Source organism: Neovison vison, chromosome 4 (assembly GCF_020171115.1).
Source record: "Neovison vison isolate M4711 chromosome 4, ASM_NN_V1, whole genome shotgun sequence".
In the NCBI taxonomy this organism is placed as follows: Eukaryota; Metazoa; Chordata; class Mammalia; order Carnivora; family Mustelidae; genus Neogale; species Neogale vison.
The window spans coordinates 76,453,836-76,470,715 of NC_058094.1; the positions used below are offsets into that span (position 1 = coordinate 76,453,836).

General features: G+C 43.9%; 1 protein-coding gene across 1 annotated transcript in view; it reads right to left on the minus strand.

Moving 5' to 3' along the window:
• FAM110B (family with sequence similarity 110 member B) overlaps positions 1–14,842 on the minus strand; it is a 152,773-nt gene extending 137,931 nt beyond the window's left edge. Inside the window, exon 1 of the mRNA XM_044245560.1 lies at positions 14,521–14,842. The gene's annotated coding sequence lies outside the window, so the exon portion shown is untranslated. The remainder of the gene's footprint in view (positions 1–14,520) is intronic.
• Between the last annotated feature and the right edge of the window lie 2,038 nt (positions 14,843–16,880).

The following is a 16,880-nucleotide window of genomic DNA, read 5'->3' on the forward strand; positions in this document are numbered from 1 at the left end:
TGTCACCTGTCTGCCTCTGGAATCTTCTTCGGCCAAAGCAATGAGTGTGATGGGTGAGAGGGCTATTCAGTCAAGAAGATGATTTTAGAAGGGTCTAAGACAACTCCTTGCCACCTAAGTGTTACCGAGAGTCACCTACTTGGAAGACCAAAGCTGACAAAATCAAAGCAGTGGATGGGCTATGTAAAATCTTGAAAGAATCATCCACAATAAATAAGCCTCTTAGATTGATAAGAGCTCAGCAGATTCATAATTCTCAGCAGAAGTTCCAAAAGCTGCCCAGAATGCAGAATTATCCACTTCTGTATGAATGCAGCTGTATCGTACCTAGTGGGCAAAGCCAGAATGTTCTGAGAAATGAGTTTGAAGGACCCACTCTAGTACATGGGTCCAATAAACCCCCAAAAGTATATTGTCAAAGTGTTTTTGTTCTGGAAATGTTTCAAAGTAGATATTACCAAGCTTTCTACCATAGCAAAAGAAAAATAATCTCACATACTTACATGCAGAATCTAAATAATTCAAACTCACAGAAGCAGAGAGTAGAATGGTGGTTGCCAGGGACAAGGGGGTGGGAGAAATGGGGAGATGTTGGTCAAAAATAACAAATTAAAAAAAAAAAATAGAAAGAGAGGGCGCCTGGGTGGCTCAGTGAGTTAAAGCCTCTGCCTTCAGCTCAGGTCATGATCCCAGGGTCCTGGGATCGAGCCCCACATCGGGCTCTCTGCTCGGCAGGGAGCCTTCTTCCTCCTCTCTCTCTCTCTGCCTCTCTGCCTACTTGTGATCTCTGTCAAATAAATAAATAAAATCTTAAAAAAAATAGAACAAACTTTAAAACAAAGAAGAGAGAACAATTTTCAGTTATAAGATGAATAAGGTCTAGAGACCTCATGTACAACATGATGAGTATAGTTAATAATACCCTATTGAGGTTGCTGGGGGGAGGGGGGTTGGGAGAAGGGGGGTAGGGTTATGGACATTGGGGAGGGTATGTGCTTTTGGGTAAATTGGAAGGGGAGATGAACCATGAGAGACTATGGACTCTGAAAAACAATCTGAGGGGTTTGAAGTGGCGGGGGGGTGGGAGGTTGGGGTACCAGGTGCTGGGTATTATAGAGGGCACAGCTTGCATGGAGCACTGGGTGTGGTGAAAAAATAATGAATACTGTTTTTCTGAAAATAAATAAATTGGAAAAAAAAATTAAAAAAAAAAAAATAATACCCTATTGAAATTTGCTAAGGGTGTAGATCTTCAATGTTCTCACCACACACACACACACACACACACACACAGACACGCACACGCGCGCGCACACACGCACGGACACAGTAACTTCATAAAGTAGTGGATGTGTTAATTAGTTTAACTGTGGTCACTAGTTCACAATGGATACATACACCAAGATACCACACTGTATGTCTATCAATGTATGTCTTAAACATAAATTAGTTTTATTTGTCAATTATATGGCAATAAAGCTGGAAAAACATAAATAAACCAATTAGGAAAAAACCCTCTATAAATTAATTTGCTATGTATTAAGTTGTTAGATATGAACCATTAAAGATAATGATTTTAGTTTCAGATCAATTAATACTAAGCCATTCTTTGTGGCAGCAGAGCAGAAGTGATATTCTTAGCCTTGCTGGGCAGCCAACACACCATGTGTTATCACACAGTCCGTGATTTTATGGGGGTTTTTCTTTCCCACAAGATGAAATTTTGAAGTTAGGGACAATGCATTATTAATCTTGATTCTTAGCACCCGATGTAGTGCCTGAGCATATATGAACTAAATACATGTGTGCCATGAATGAACTCCAGACCATCTGGCAGAACATGGCTGATGTGGTATACCTTCTTCCAGACCCCTGAAACCTGGTCAAACTTGACCTCTTCACAAACGACCTTAGTTTATGTGACTAAAATGGAATAAGCTCTATGGGAAGCCTGAAAGCATCCCTAGTCTGTTCCTGAAACAAAGGTTGATACAAGATCTTTTTTTTTTTTTTTTAAGATTTTATTTATTTATTTGACAGACAGAGATCACAAGTAGGCAGAGAGACAGGCAGAGAGAGAAGAGAAAGCAGCCTCCCTGCCAAGCAGAGAGCCCAATGCGGGGCTCAATTCCAGGACCCTGGGATCATGACCTGAGCCGAAGGCAGAGGCTTTAACCCACTAAGCCACCCAGGCGCCCCTATACAAGATCTTCTAAGAACTGAGTTCAACCAGCTACAGACACAGCCACACAACAGACCACTACCCTATGTACTCTAAATTGTTCTTGAGCTTATCAGAGGAGATGTTTCAAGTGTTTTACAGAAACCCAGATAGAAATCTAGAGAAGCATTCTGATCTTCTGGGCTAGTAACCTGAATTAAAAAAAAAAAAAAAAAAAAAATGAGGTTAGCTTGGCCTGATTTGTTCTTAGTCAAACTATGCTTGCTTTTAGTTATTACTACTTCCCTTTCTACAAGTACACAACCATCTGCTTAACACTATGTTTTAGAATGCTCCTGCTAGAGTGAAATAATTAAATCATAGAGTCTAGAACAGCATCCTCCCATGGAAATACAATGCAAGCTGCAAAGGTGAACAATATGTTATTTCCAATCCTCTTTTAATAAAAATTAAAAAGAAAAAGATGAAATCATTTTTGACAATATATTTTATTCAATCAATCCAAAATATCCCCCAAATATTAATGAGTTATTTTACATTCTGTTTTCAAGTGTAATCTGCAAAATTTGGTACTTTATGCCTACAGGATATCTCAATTCACGCTAGCCATGTAGCCCGTGCTTGATAGCTATGTGTGGCCAGCAGCCCCCATACTGGTGCAGGTCTAGGATCTTGTCGCTTTCTGAAAAATCAGGACATCAGGAAAAGAGAGAGAGAGAGAGGAAATCAGGAAAGAGAGAGAGAGAGAGAGAGGACGCACGGACCTGCAGGGAGAAGCAGGGGGAGAGGGAGGAGCAGCCTCCATGCTGAGCGCAGGGTTCTATCCCATGACCCTGGGATCAAGACCCAAGCTGAAATCAAGAGTTGACTTGATTCTGGCACCTCTCATCTTATCCATGATCTCTCAGGATATCATCAATAGTGGTGCCTTGATCCCAGCCTTGAACCCCTTCAGCATCTGAGAGATCATTCACCTCAATCTTGAGATGTAAAATACTCACGTAGCAGAGTGGCTTAAGATGGAGGCAGATATGCACAAGAAGCTGCTGGTTTAAGTAAGATTTATGCCCTCTATCAAGTCCTACAGTAGTCATAAGGCAGAGATATACTTTTATGCTCTCACATTCAAGTAACTTCAACATCATAAAAGACATGATTGTTTCTTCTGTTCTTTTTTTTTTTAAGATTTTATTTATCTACCAGTCAAAATGGCTAAAATTAACAAGTCAGGAAATGACAGATTCTGGCGAGGATGCGGAGAAAGGGGAACCCTCCTACACTGTTGGTGGGAATGCAAGCTGGTGCAACCACTCTGGAAAACAGCATGGAGGTTCCTCAAAATGTTGAAAATAGAACTACCCTATGCCCCAGCAATTGCACTACTGGGTGTCTACCCTAAAGATAAAAACGTAGTGATCCAAAGGGGCATGTGCACCTGAATGTTTATAGCAGCAATGTCCACAATAGCCAAACTATGAAAAGAACCTAGATGTCCATCAACAGATGAATGGATAAGAGGTGGTATATATACACAATGGAATACTATGCAGCCTTCAAAAGAAATGAAATGTTGCCATTTGCGACAACGTGGATGGAACTAGAGGGTATCATGCTTAGCGAAATAAGTCAAGCGGAGAAAGACAACTATCATATGATCTCCCTGATATGAGGAAGTGGAGATGCAACATGGGGGTTAAGGGGGTAGTAGAAGAATAAATGAAACAAGATGGGATTGGGAGGGAGACAAACCATAAGTGACTCTTAATCTAGCAAAACAAACTGAGGGTTGCTGGGGGGAGGGGGGTTAGGAGAAGGGGGGTGGGGTTATGGACATTGGGGAGGGTATGTGCTATGGGGGGTGCTGTGAAGTGTATAAACCTGGCGATTCACAGACCTGTACCCCTGGGGATAAAAATATATTATATGTTTATAAAAAATAAAAAATTTAAAAAAAAGATTTTATTTGTCTATTTGCAAGAAAGAAAGAGAGAGAGAGAGAGAGAGGACGCACGGACCTGCAGGGAGAAGCAGGGGGAGAGGGAGGAGCAGCCTCCATGCTGAGCGCAGGGTTCTATCCCATGACCCTGGGATCAAGACCCAAGCTGAAATCAAGAGTTGGATGCTCAACTGGCTGAGCCACTCAGACGCCCCCTTCTTCTGCTCTTTTTTTATTCAGACCATATATGGTCAAGGAAAATAATTAGAGAGGAGGCATGACAGATGTGTTTTAGGGTGACCGGAATCGTATGAAGCAGAGCAGAGGTTAACAGGCACTCCGGACAGAATGAAGAGGCCGTGCAACACAGGGAGACGCCCAGAGGAAGGGCCCAGAGGGGCACAGAAGCCACATTGGGAAGAACTGGAAAGGCAAGTTAATGGGACTTGGTTTTGAGCACGTGGTCTGGGCTTGGAGCAGGTGAGCAATGTGACAGACGGATACCTCAGCTAATTTTGGAGAGTACAGTGGAGGTAGGAAAGAGAAGAAAGTTCAGGGCAGGGCCATCAGCCAGAAAGGACAAGATGGCCCAGAAATGAACTAAGATAGAAGGGAATGAGGGGCAGGCAGGAGAGATATGTCAGAGTTAGAGAGAGAGGGAAATACAGAGGGGACATCAAAGGGGACAGGGGTCCTGACCTAAATATCAAGATGCCACACTTCAGCTGGAAAGAGCCATCAATCTGAAAGCCTCTCCCCTTCATGGGGCTTATTCCCCATGTCAGTGTGACATAGCTTTATTTTTCTCCAAAAATAAAGAGATGAATCTTGGCTTATTGGTGCTGAATCCTCCATGTCAAAGAAGGCATCAGCGAGATGCACGTGACCTCATTCACAAGATACCCTGACAATTCCAACAAGGGCAACAGGACACTTTGGAGGATGGACGAGGTCAGAAGCACACCTGAGGTCACCTCCATTCTACTACAGGCAGTGACATGGCATGAGGACGACAGAAGTCTGTGCATCAACTCGACTGGGACACAAGGTGCCCAGATACTTGGTTGAATGAGTATGTACCTGTAGGGATGTTTCTGGATGAGACTCACTTGAGTGGATAGACTGTGTAAAGCAGATAGCCCTCTCCCACAATGTAGGTGGGCCTCATCTAGTTTGTCAAAAGCCTGAATACAACAAAAAGGTAAAGGAAGGATCTGATCTCGGTCAGCTGAGACACCCGCCTTTCCCTCCCCTCACTCGGGAACTTACACCATGGACTCCTCTGGGTCTCCAGCCTGCAGATGACAGATGTGGGACTTCTCAGCCTCCATAACCTCACGAGCCACTTCCCTACAACAAACCTCCTTCAAAAGGAGATGGAAATAGAGACAGGGAAAGAAGTCTATTGGTTCTGTTTCTCTGGAGGACCCTGACCAACATGAGGTATCTATGACTAACAAATTCTACCTGGTCAAAACAAAAAACTCCAAATTAAAATGATGAATATTTAAGTATTCCAGACACACAATGTTTGAATATGTCTTAGTATCCTGAATTAAAAGGTCCTCAGGATGCAGTCTCTTTATCATTAACTCACAGTATCTAAACACCTTTTGGGGAAAGGTCTGAAGGGCAGACAGAGCTCTTCAACAGCTGAATGCCTCATACTGAAATCACTCTGGAAAAGGCATGTGGAAATAGCACTGGGAATTAACAACTAAAGCAGTCTGGTCCTGTGCTGGTGAATTCTGAGAGGAAAAAAAAATACCTGAAGGAGAAATCAGATAAGCAAAATAGGCCATACAAGCTGGAGTATGTGACAGTGGAGAAACGGCAGAGCCACTTCTGACTGGGAAATGCGGCCACTGTGAAGTTCATATTGAAAACTGGACCTCTACACACACACACACACACACACACACAGAGCTACATGATATGCATAGGACTCCCCTCACTTCTGTGGAAAATTCACTTTAAACCAATTTCCAAACAATACAGATAGAACCTTATTTCAACTTTCCACAAAATATAGGTTTATATGATTGTAATCCTCATCCCATATAAGAGCTACAAAGGCAAATTCACTAACAGGAACTAGAAAAAAAAAATCTTCATTAAGTGAAATAACTGAGTTGCTAGATAGCCAGTCTAACCCCTCAAAGATGGCCACTTTGGCCAAAACATTATATAAAGATTTACATGGTTACACACCCGATTTGTGCTGTAGGTTAGAACAAAGTCCTCAAAAGCTACAAAGAACATCCCTGACCAGTCACATTCAGAACAAACACAAAGATTTCTCCTCTTCTCTCATGGTCACTAAACAAGAACAAAATGTCTTAGGAAGAACAACATCAGATTCTTAAAAATCACAACATTCCAATTAATGATCATTTGAATGAGCACAGGCCAGGGATAGATTAAAAGAATTTTTTAAATCCCCAATTCATAGCAAGAGTACAATAGTACAATTAAGTACAATTTCACCTTGTTTTAACCATGGAGTCAAGGCACAGAAGTGTTGTCAGGATTCACTGGTATTTCTCAACACTTCTGAGTTCAGTTTCTGTCTGTTTCTGACCACCTATGGAAGCAATGGCCCCATGGTAGCCAGAGAAAGAAAGACGACAAATAGTTTGCACGTGTAGGTGAACAGACACAAGCATACACCTATGACTGCGGAGTGTGTCTGCACAATATGAAAGTGGGTCCTTACAAGAAAGAAAGAAAGAAAGAAAATTTTTAAAAAAAGGAAAGAAGAGAAGTCCTTACATTTTATTCACTTCACTTTACTCAAAGACCACAGTCGAATAGTGAGGAGCACTGTGACAGCTTAAAAGCCTGGAAAGGAATATATAAATATTCTTATTTCTAAAATGGGTATGATTTCCCTTTGCGAAATACAAACAACGTCCAAATGCCCTGAGCAGAGTCATTATAGGGAGATGTGGCCTCGTAAGTAACATGATCCGGCTCAGATGCAGGGGCGAGAGCCCGCAGCCCAGACTGCTGACTGCGCAGGTCTATCAGACAGCAGGCTATGGCCCCAGTTTCAGGCGGGGTTCTGGAACATCCAGGGCAGTCTGACAACCACTGATTGTTTTTTACAGTGGGTATATTTCTCTACCTTGTTTCCTCTTGTGGTTTTGACAGAAGGACTAGTTGCCTGAGGGATGTCTGGGTGGCTCAGTCAGTTAAGTATCTGCCTTTGGCTCAGGTCATGATCCCAGGGTCTTGGGATCAAGCCCACATGAGGCTCCTTGCTCAGTGGGGAGCCTGCTTCTCCCTCTGTCTGCCGCTCCCCCTGCTTGGGCTCTCTCTCTCTCTCTGACAAATAAATACAATCTTTTAAAATACTTTGAAAAAAAAAGGAGGACGATGATGACGACGACAAGGAGGAGATGCCTGGGAGCTGCCATCTCATGGACCAGGGAGGCCTTGGGTGGCATTTGGCTTGAGAAGGAAGCTAGGGACGCTCTCTGAAAGGCCAGGGTGAACCAATGAGCATGTCCTACCCCCAAGAAATCCTTGTTTTTGAATACAAACTCTGGCTCTCCTCTGACTCTCTGTCCCCAAAATATGTGACCAAGGACTGTCGGAAGCCTGCCTGCTGGACTTCAGGTACCCCACTGGAGAGCCGGTCAACCCACAGCACAAACGCCAAGGTGAGGGCAGAGTTCTGCTTGAGTTCTGGACTTTTTGCTGTGCCTTCAAGGTCCCAGGGAGGCAAAGACCTCCTAACCAGCAGATCACCCTTGGACCCCACTGGGTAAGTACTTACGAGGCCCTGAAAGGGGCCTGGTGTGGCTCTAGGCAATGTGGATTTGGCAGCCACGTCAGTGTCCCTTTCAACCTGGGGAAGGCGCTTTCATCATGGAGACAAATCATACTGTTCTAGTTCGACACGGGGGCTCTGAAGCAAATAAAGCAGGATGATGAGAAAGAGGGTGGCTGGAGAAGGGGCTACCTTAGCTTCCAGGGTCAGGGCGAGTCTCCGAAAAAGTGACTTTCAGCCTGTGACCTGTATGATGAGGACATAAAGGAAGTCTGCAACACAGTAACACATAACAGCAACTAGCCTCGGTGACGTGCTCCCCGTTTTGCAAGCACCGTCTTACTGAACCCTCCCAACAACCCTATGAAGCAGGTACAACACAAAGTAGGTTATCCCCGTTTTACAGAAAGGAAACTGAGGTTCCAGAAGCCTCCATAACTCACTCAGGTTCACACAGAACCAGTCTTTGCGCCCAGACAGACTCACCTAGAGAACTGTGTCTCGGTAATGGGCTGGCCTTCAACTAAGTGTTTGGCCTGGAATTCTCATGGCCCTGACTGAGCCCTCACCCTGGCCTCACTCTGCCCTGCTCCTGGAATCACAGAAATAGAGCCAGTAATTCCCCATTCTGACAAATACGACTGTCACGGTTTCCTCAATCTCTGACACCAGTGGGTCTGTCGTGCACGTGGGGGCAACAGAATGAATGTCTGTGAAGCCCTTCTCTACACATTTTTGAAAGTATCAGAAAGACTACCAACACTGGATGCAATTGTCTACACCAGTCTCTAATCCTGAGGGAGGGGATTCCATTACATATGACCTGCAGGTCTTTCCAAAAAACAGGATTCAACTTGGATCACTGATAAACAAACAGAAATAAAATAAAAACCGGCTTGAGCTCCAGAATAGGCCATATTTCACCAATTCTAAGAACATCTATTTTCCCACTTTAATATCTGAAATCAGGATTCGTATGTCAAAGCTTAACTGGCTTTGAATATCTTCTTTTTTGGTGTTAGTACAATAAAGATGCATCTTAAGAGCAATAATGGGTTTGGTTAGGAGAAATTCAAAATTGTGCAAACCTCGGGCTCCCCCCTCCCATTTCCTTCCTTTCCTTCCAGTCCACCTGGCTGTTCACCATGACAGCTTTTTGTCTCCCCACTTCCACTCTTTTCTGGCAATCCATTCTCCCTAAGCAGGCCATGTGAGCTGCCAGATTGCACACTAGAGCCTGGCCCTCCTGTGTCACACCCTCAGCAGCTCCCACTGCTTCAGAATAAACAGAAATTCCTCCCTTCCCCCCACCCCCTGGGGTCTGTAAGGCCTTATTGACCTGGTTCCTCTGATGCTATCTCCTGTTCTTCACAAAGGCAGGCTCTGCCTGCCTCAGGATCTTTGAGGCCTTGCAGAGATTGCCTCTCCCTCGCCCCCATGTAAGTCTCAGCTCAAACAACCTCCCTGGAGCCCTCCCAGACCACCCAGCCAAGCGGGGAATGCCACCCTCTTTCCAGACTGCAGTTACTACTGCTTCAAACTAGCTTTTCAAGGGGCACCTGGGTGGCTCAGTTGGTTAAGTATCTGTCTCTTGATTTCAGCTCAGGTCATGATCTCGGATCATGGGATTGGCCCCATGTTGGGCTCTGTGCTCAGGACGGAGTATGCATTGAGGATTCTCTCTCTCCCTCTCCCTCTGCCCCACACCTTGAGTGTACCCACATGCACATGAGTGCTCTCCCTCTTTAAAATAAATAAATAAATCTTAAAAAAAAAAAAAAAACCTAACTTTTCATTTCTTTATTACATTTTCCCTCCACTTGATACTATAAAACCTCAAGGGGGCAAGAACCTAGTCTTTCTTGGGCACTACTTATCCCTAGTACCTAGGCGCACAGTGAATGCTCTAAAAATATCCATTTAACATAATAATAATAGAAGAAATTACCAAATGATATTCTTTCTCATAGTTACTTTCTTTTCATTAAGTTCCAGACAATGATACAAAAAAAAAAAAAAATTGCTGGCAATGATTATTTTGAAGCATATCTGTGATTCTTCCTGAAAAAGACCAAAAATAAATAAATAAAATAAAATAAAATAAAGGAAAAGAAAAGAAACAAACTTCTAGTGGAGCTTTTGAGGAGCAAATGCTCTGCCTTACAACAAAACCATTAAAAAATTTCCTATATGCTTCTAACTGTATCTTTAAAAGCTTTATCTGGAGCTGGACAATTTCAAAACCCACTGATCTTGCTCGGACCTATAAAACATACCACAGAATTCTTATAATTCTAGAAACCTGTCTGCCAAATGACATATTGTTTCCTTTTGCTTACTATTCACCTTTGAACTTCCCTCTTAAGTGTTTACCATTTTAAAATCCCAGCTTTTGTGCTAGTTCCAGTTTAAAATTGTTTAATCATCCACATGTTCACTATTTTTGTCACCAAACATATTGGAAAGAGGAAGTCAATTGCTTCATCTACTAACTACTAAAGTTTCAAAAAAAAAAAAAAAGAAGGAAAGAAAAAGAAAAAACCAGCCTTATGTCTTTGAATGCTGTGTTCTTATGTGACTCTCCTTATAAGACTTGAAATGTTAAAAACATAAACATGACATGCAGTCTTCTTTCACAAGGAGGAAAGCTAACGTGTCATAATAGGAATATGCATGATTTAAGGTCATTAACCTTGTACCACAAGAGATCATCTAAAAAACAAACCCAGGCTTAAAAACAGGAGGAAAATGTATTCTGCAAACATTTTGAAGCCTTGCCCATACCTTCATTATCTGTAGTTCATTGTGTAGGTGATGACAACCACAAGCAATGAGAAACGGTACTTCTTACCACTTTCTCCAAAACCTTGCATGTGAATGATCCTGTTAACTTATGCTTTCAAACTTCAGAATCAATGCTACCTTTAGTTTCTTGGGTAAACATTTTGGGTAAAATTTGTGCTCTCTTCTGAACAATTGCCCAATACTACTATTTTGTATTTCTAGAATGCTTCTAATACAAAAATGACCATAAAATTTAAATCAAGCTCTGGCTAAAGTGTAAAATTAAAAAAAAAAAAAAAAAAGAATACATCAAAAGGAGTTCGATCTGGTGTTTCATTAATCATTGTAATGTATCTAATTATTTGATGTAGTTAAGTGATGGAAATGAATAAAGCTCCTTTAACCCAAGGGGAGGAAAGTTAGTGGATACAGGGGAGGCTAGGACTCTCACCAGATCACCTGAGCAAGAAAGTCAAAAACGGACCCAGCACGACTTCATCTTCTAAACCATTTGCACTGGCCTTTACATAGCTCAAAGAAGTTAAACCTGCCAGCCTTCTCCTGAGTCCTTCCGAAATAAGCAATCTTTAGTAAGTATTGAGAAATCTCAGGGGTTTACCTCTGAACATCAAGATGAGTTTTCTCTCTCCTGTTTTAGACGCCCAACGCTACTCAGGAAATTCAAAGCACGTCACTGAATTATGACAAAGAGACTTGTCGGTATCAAACCCCAAAAGAATGCAGTGAGCACCTCCTGACTGTGCAAAACAGACATTAGTCCACATAGTGTGGTGAAAAGATCCACGGGTTCCACAGGCACACTGTCCTAGGGTTAAAATCGCAGCTTTGCGACTTAGTAGCTATGTGACTCAGCCAGTCACTTTATGTCACCCGAAGAAAGAAGATAACAACTATCCTGTGCTGGAATAAAAAGAATCCACTGTCAAATGCCCACGACCAGGCCAGTCCCCCAGCCAGCCACAGAGCTAGCTCGGATTACAGTCCAGAGAGCCCTGGTTCTGAGCCTTCTTATTCACTCCCTGCCCTCCGTGCTCTACTAAACAGAATGAATATATTTTTCTTGGATGAGTCATGGCTTTGCAGAGCTTCAGTCTTCATCCTGAATATCAATGTTCATTGCATCATACTGGGACTCAGAAAAATGGTAAAAATCAGAGTAAATGAGAAGCTGTTTTCTTAAAGTCATGATGCAACTAAGTTTCTTATCATTTGTTTCTCTCTCTTGCAAGTTAAGTACTGAAAAAAAAAGTCCAGGTTAGTTGGAGATCCTCTAGGCTCAGAACGGTCAACCTTAACCTATCATTAAAAAATAAGAGTAAAGAGTACAGGTGATTAAATAAGACTTTTACAAAGCATTGTCTATCTTAACACCTGGAATACTATGGTTTTCGGGAAGAAAAATCTGGCCGAGTAAATAGTTCAAAAAAGGTGGAAATACAAAGGAGAGACTTTTTAAAAAGTTTATTCCTAAAAAGACTGTTAGATGGTACCTGTGTAGTGAGAGCATATTTTGGGGGAGAGGGCAAGCAATAGGAATACTAATTAACCCCTTCAATTCTACCTGACCACAAATGCACCCTGCCCACCAGCATTACCTACAGCACCACCTACTGTCAGACTGTGCCTACAGCAGCTTTGGTACTGCAGGGCCCCAAGAGTTAGCCATGTCTTTGATTAGCTAAGTAAACTGTTGAGGAATAAGAGAGATATCATTTCAAAGTTAAAAGGGCGTGGGGGAGGACCCCAAAATGAAAGTAAATCCCTGACAATCTTTTAAAATATCTAGGTGGCAAACACAATCATCTGGTTATGGACACATGGCAAGTACGTAGTTTTCATTTTTCTTATGTTAGCTAACTAGGCTGCTCGAAAGATTTGGAAGGACAAATAAGAATGATACGATCTGATTGATGTATATACATCATGTTTATCTTTTATTACCTTTTGACCAAGAGGGAGTTACCCCACTGTTGTGCCACCACGGTAGAATTTCAAGTAGTAACTGGAAGTATTATTGTCAACCTGGAGAATGAGGGCATTCAGAATAGGGTCCAGACGCCACATTTCCCCGATGTCTAGGCTCCTCCGTAGACATTTAGGCCCTTAAGGATAATTAAGTCTCCTTATTATGAAAAGTACCTGGATGTGACATCTCAGGACTGTGTTTTTGCCCTTACAGATCTGCTGTATACTGTGCGTAAGAATGACACTCAGAATGGATTGTCAGTCATAAGCAAAACAACAACCCAACCTCAATTCTGATCTAAAATTAAACTAGAGACAAAAATAGACCATGACTTAAAAGTGCTGCGATCTGAAAAACAAAACAACTGTTTTCCAAACAGAAAAACACATGGACTGATGATAAAAATTAAAAATAAAACTAGGTGACACTTACCTAGCACTGTGTTCCAGGCGCTGCTCCAAGCACTTTAGAGATTATCAGGCTGACAAAGCATGGTCACCTCCCTGTTCAATTAGTGACTCTACTGTTATAAGATCTATAGTCGCAACATAAATACCATGGGATAAATCAATGGGATGTTATGGACAAAGAAGTCTGGCTTATCATGACCTCGCCCTTACGTAAAATAACTATGCTTAATCATTAGCTCATCTGAATGACCAGGGGCTGTGATGTCACAAAACAGGCACGGGTTAGTACAGGTATTTTCCATGGAAAGACTCCACGTGTAAATTGGGGAGAAGAGGCTATATATGGGACTTCAATACCAGCAGGGGATATGAGGACAATGAAAGTCATTATTTATACTGCAAAGATGCGTATTCTACTATCACATTCCGCTTCTCAAAAACAAACCAGTTTGCAGTCCTTACAATACCAGCCACGCAATGTTGTCACAGATGTGTGCCAGATTTTGCACAGGATATGGCCGTGAGGAAAAACCCAGAGTTTGCCCGTATCTTAGGCAGCAAAGACAGCCTGTTCATTTTTGTGGCTATTCATTTTGGAATCTGAACAACAACATGAAAGGGTTAAAAAGCCGGCACCAGGTGTTTTCTTTCCACTTTCCCGAGTAACTGAAGCACACAGCAAAGTTATCTCTGCTACCCTCCCCACCAGCCTGCGCGGAGGGAGAACTGTCACTGCCATTTCCACCACGCACTCCTCCTCCAACAACAATCAGAGGGGCACTAGGCTGGGTAGCAGGCACCGGCGGCTTCCCACAGCCTGCACGAGCTTTGCTGCCAAGTTATGAGCTCCGCTGGGTGACGAGGGCACGAATGAGCCAAGGATAATTTCATTCTACTTCAAATCTGTGTGCTTTCAAAGAAAGTGGAGACGATCGAGACCATGAGTGCAGCTGGAGGGGGTAACCAAAAACAAACTTTCAGAGCCTCTGAATCTGCATCTCTTGCAAGAATTCCCAGACGGCGATTAGGACATACTGATACCCCCTAGGTATTTAGCCCCCGAGATTGGGAACGACGCAAGGAGCCGTCCCCACAGCCTTCGCCTACCCAGTGCTTCAGCAGCAAGCGGCAGGCGCGCTTTCGCAGTCCGCCGCTCGCGCCCCGCAAGCCCGCCCGGCTCCGCAGCGCCCCTGCCCGGCCTCCCCGCCCAGCCCGGACACGCAGCGAGCGCCTCCTCTTGCGGCCCACCCAGCGAGTCGGGGGGGTCCGTCCGGGCCAGTGCGGCTCCCCGGCCCTGCTGGATGGACACCCAGGCCGGGCGCGGAGGCTCAGAGGCGGATCCGGTTTCGCTCCAGCCGCGCGCGGCTCGGGCATTGTGCGCAGTCGGGGTGCCGCGCGGCCACCCGCCCGACCCCCGCCCGGGCCGGATTCCCGGCCCAGACTTACCTCGGCCGCGCTCCCTGGCCCCGGGCGGTGCGGCCCCAGCCGGGCTCCAAGCTGCGGGGACGGCAGGGAGGAAGGTCGGGCCCGCCGGGAAGGGGGTCCCGGCCGCTGGCGCCGCCGGAGGGCCGAGCGCGGGCCGCAGGGGGCGCCTAGTCCTCGCGCCGCCTCGGCGAGGCCACGGATAGAGAGCTGACCCGGTTAGCCAAGGGGGCTGGGGACTCAAGGCCGTGGAGGGCCCGGCTGGCTGCGGCCGCGATGGTTCGGTCTGCACCGAGTGGGAGGGCTCAGGCGGGCTTCGCGGAGCGCGAGGGAGGGAACTTGGAGCGAGTTGCTGTGCCCCAGAGCGCGTGTCCCTGTGGAGTGTGCACGCCCCTATAGAGCGCCCCGCCCCGCCTCTGTCCCGCCCCCTCCCCAACACTCCCTGTTCCCGCCCCCTCTTGCACCCCCACTTCCAGCCGGGCCGAGTCCCTCCGCTCTATCCCCTCCCCCATTCCCACTCCGGTTCCCACCTCCAAACCCCTCCCACAGGCCCACCCCACGCTCTCACCTCCAAACCCCTCCCACAAGCCCGCCCCCACTCCCACCTTCAAACCCCTTCCACATACCCACCGCCGCTCCCACCCCGGTGGGAAGAATCCACATGATCTCAACTGCCAGGAAGCCCCAGATTAGACCACAGCGCACTGGGGATCTAGAGCCTGTTTGTGAATGTGATAACCTCACCTGGTTACTCAACCCATCCAGATGATCTTAGTGCCTGACATTTGCTATGGACTCAGTTCTGCATAGTCAGTGGAGCCTGCTTAGCATTTGTAAACTTAATTACTGCAAGCCTTTTTAAGACTCCAAAAAATGTTTTGAAAAAACAGTAAAGAATATAGAAAAAAATCTCAAGCATGATGTACAGCCCCTAGAGTATGGGGTCAGCTGATGTTTCCCAGTTAACTAAATGTTTCAAGGTACATCGGGATTCATGTCATAATGTGTAGTTGTAATGTTTTTCTTCAGATTTTCTTAATTACTTGGTTTTTTGAGAGTTTTGTTGTTTTAGGAATACTAAGCACATTCTATTTTAGTTTTTACTATTGGGAACTCTAGTGGATGAAATCCATATTTATCAAAACGATTGAATGAGATACAAATTCACAACATTATTTCTCTAAAATATTTAGCAGAGATTTCTTTATTCTTTTTGTACATTTGAAATGAAATTGCATTCATCCCAGTTCCTCAGAAAGATCATCTATATTTGAATTGTGTGACTTGTTTCATTCCAGTTCAGAGATTATCAAATAAATAAAACTCAGACTTCCACAATAAATTTTTGGCTATTTACAAGAGAACCATTTTCAGAAAGTGACATGATACTGTGTTTTGAATGGAACTATCCTTCGGCATACAAATGCATTCCATGTGATGGTCACACATTATGTTGTGGTCTTCATTAAACCCAAAAGTCGTGGTAATGGGAGAATGAAGTTATTTTTCATCATTAGCATAGCAAATCAGAAGTAATTCTTCTCACCCCAAAGTAAGCTATTAAAAAAAATTAACTTCTTTGTCTCAACTTCTTCTTTTTAAGAATTGCTCCCTCACAGCATATATGACAGACCTTTCCTGTCATTGAAGGGGCTCTTGACCCAAGTCTGCCAATGAGAGAGCATTTCACACCCCAGGCGCAAAGGGAGGAGGGGAGATACCCATGATCAAATCCTGGAGGGTGGGGCTCCTTTTTCTGAGCAAATATAGTAGCTTCTGAGACTGTGACCTGTAAGCCTGAAGCAGCTGCACATAATCTGTGGAAGAGGAAGGCCACATGAGAAGAAAGCCAATTGAGTAACAGGGGAAGAGTCCTGATGACATTAATACAAGCCCCTCTAGGCAGCCACCTCTGAAAACAATCAAAACCCCAGTTTCTAAGGAAATGCACCAATCAATTGTCTTTCTAGCTTATTGGGAGTTAGATTTCTTTCCAAAATATACTTATCAAGCCATAAAAGATTCCCATGTGATCCAGCCTCTGAAAGTCAGGGATGTAATCAATGAGTCCTATCTCATTGATAGTTTCTCTATCACCTAAATTGCTTCTTCATAATGAAATAAGGAAGCCTTAACATTTTTAGGACTAAGGTTCTCATTTAAGGTATTACTATTGCCCAGTGTAGGTTTAATATTTTCACGTTGCCCCCCTTAAAACCAAAAATTAACAAAAGATGTGGTTAGAAAACCAGAAAGAAAACAATAATATGTCTAAACCATCACATCCTAGTAAATTTTTTGTCTTGCCAATTATTCCATAAAACGTGCCTTCATAATTCCCAATACTTCCCTCCTTTATGGACTGAAAATTTTAGGGCCTGCTA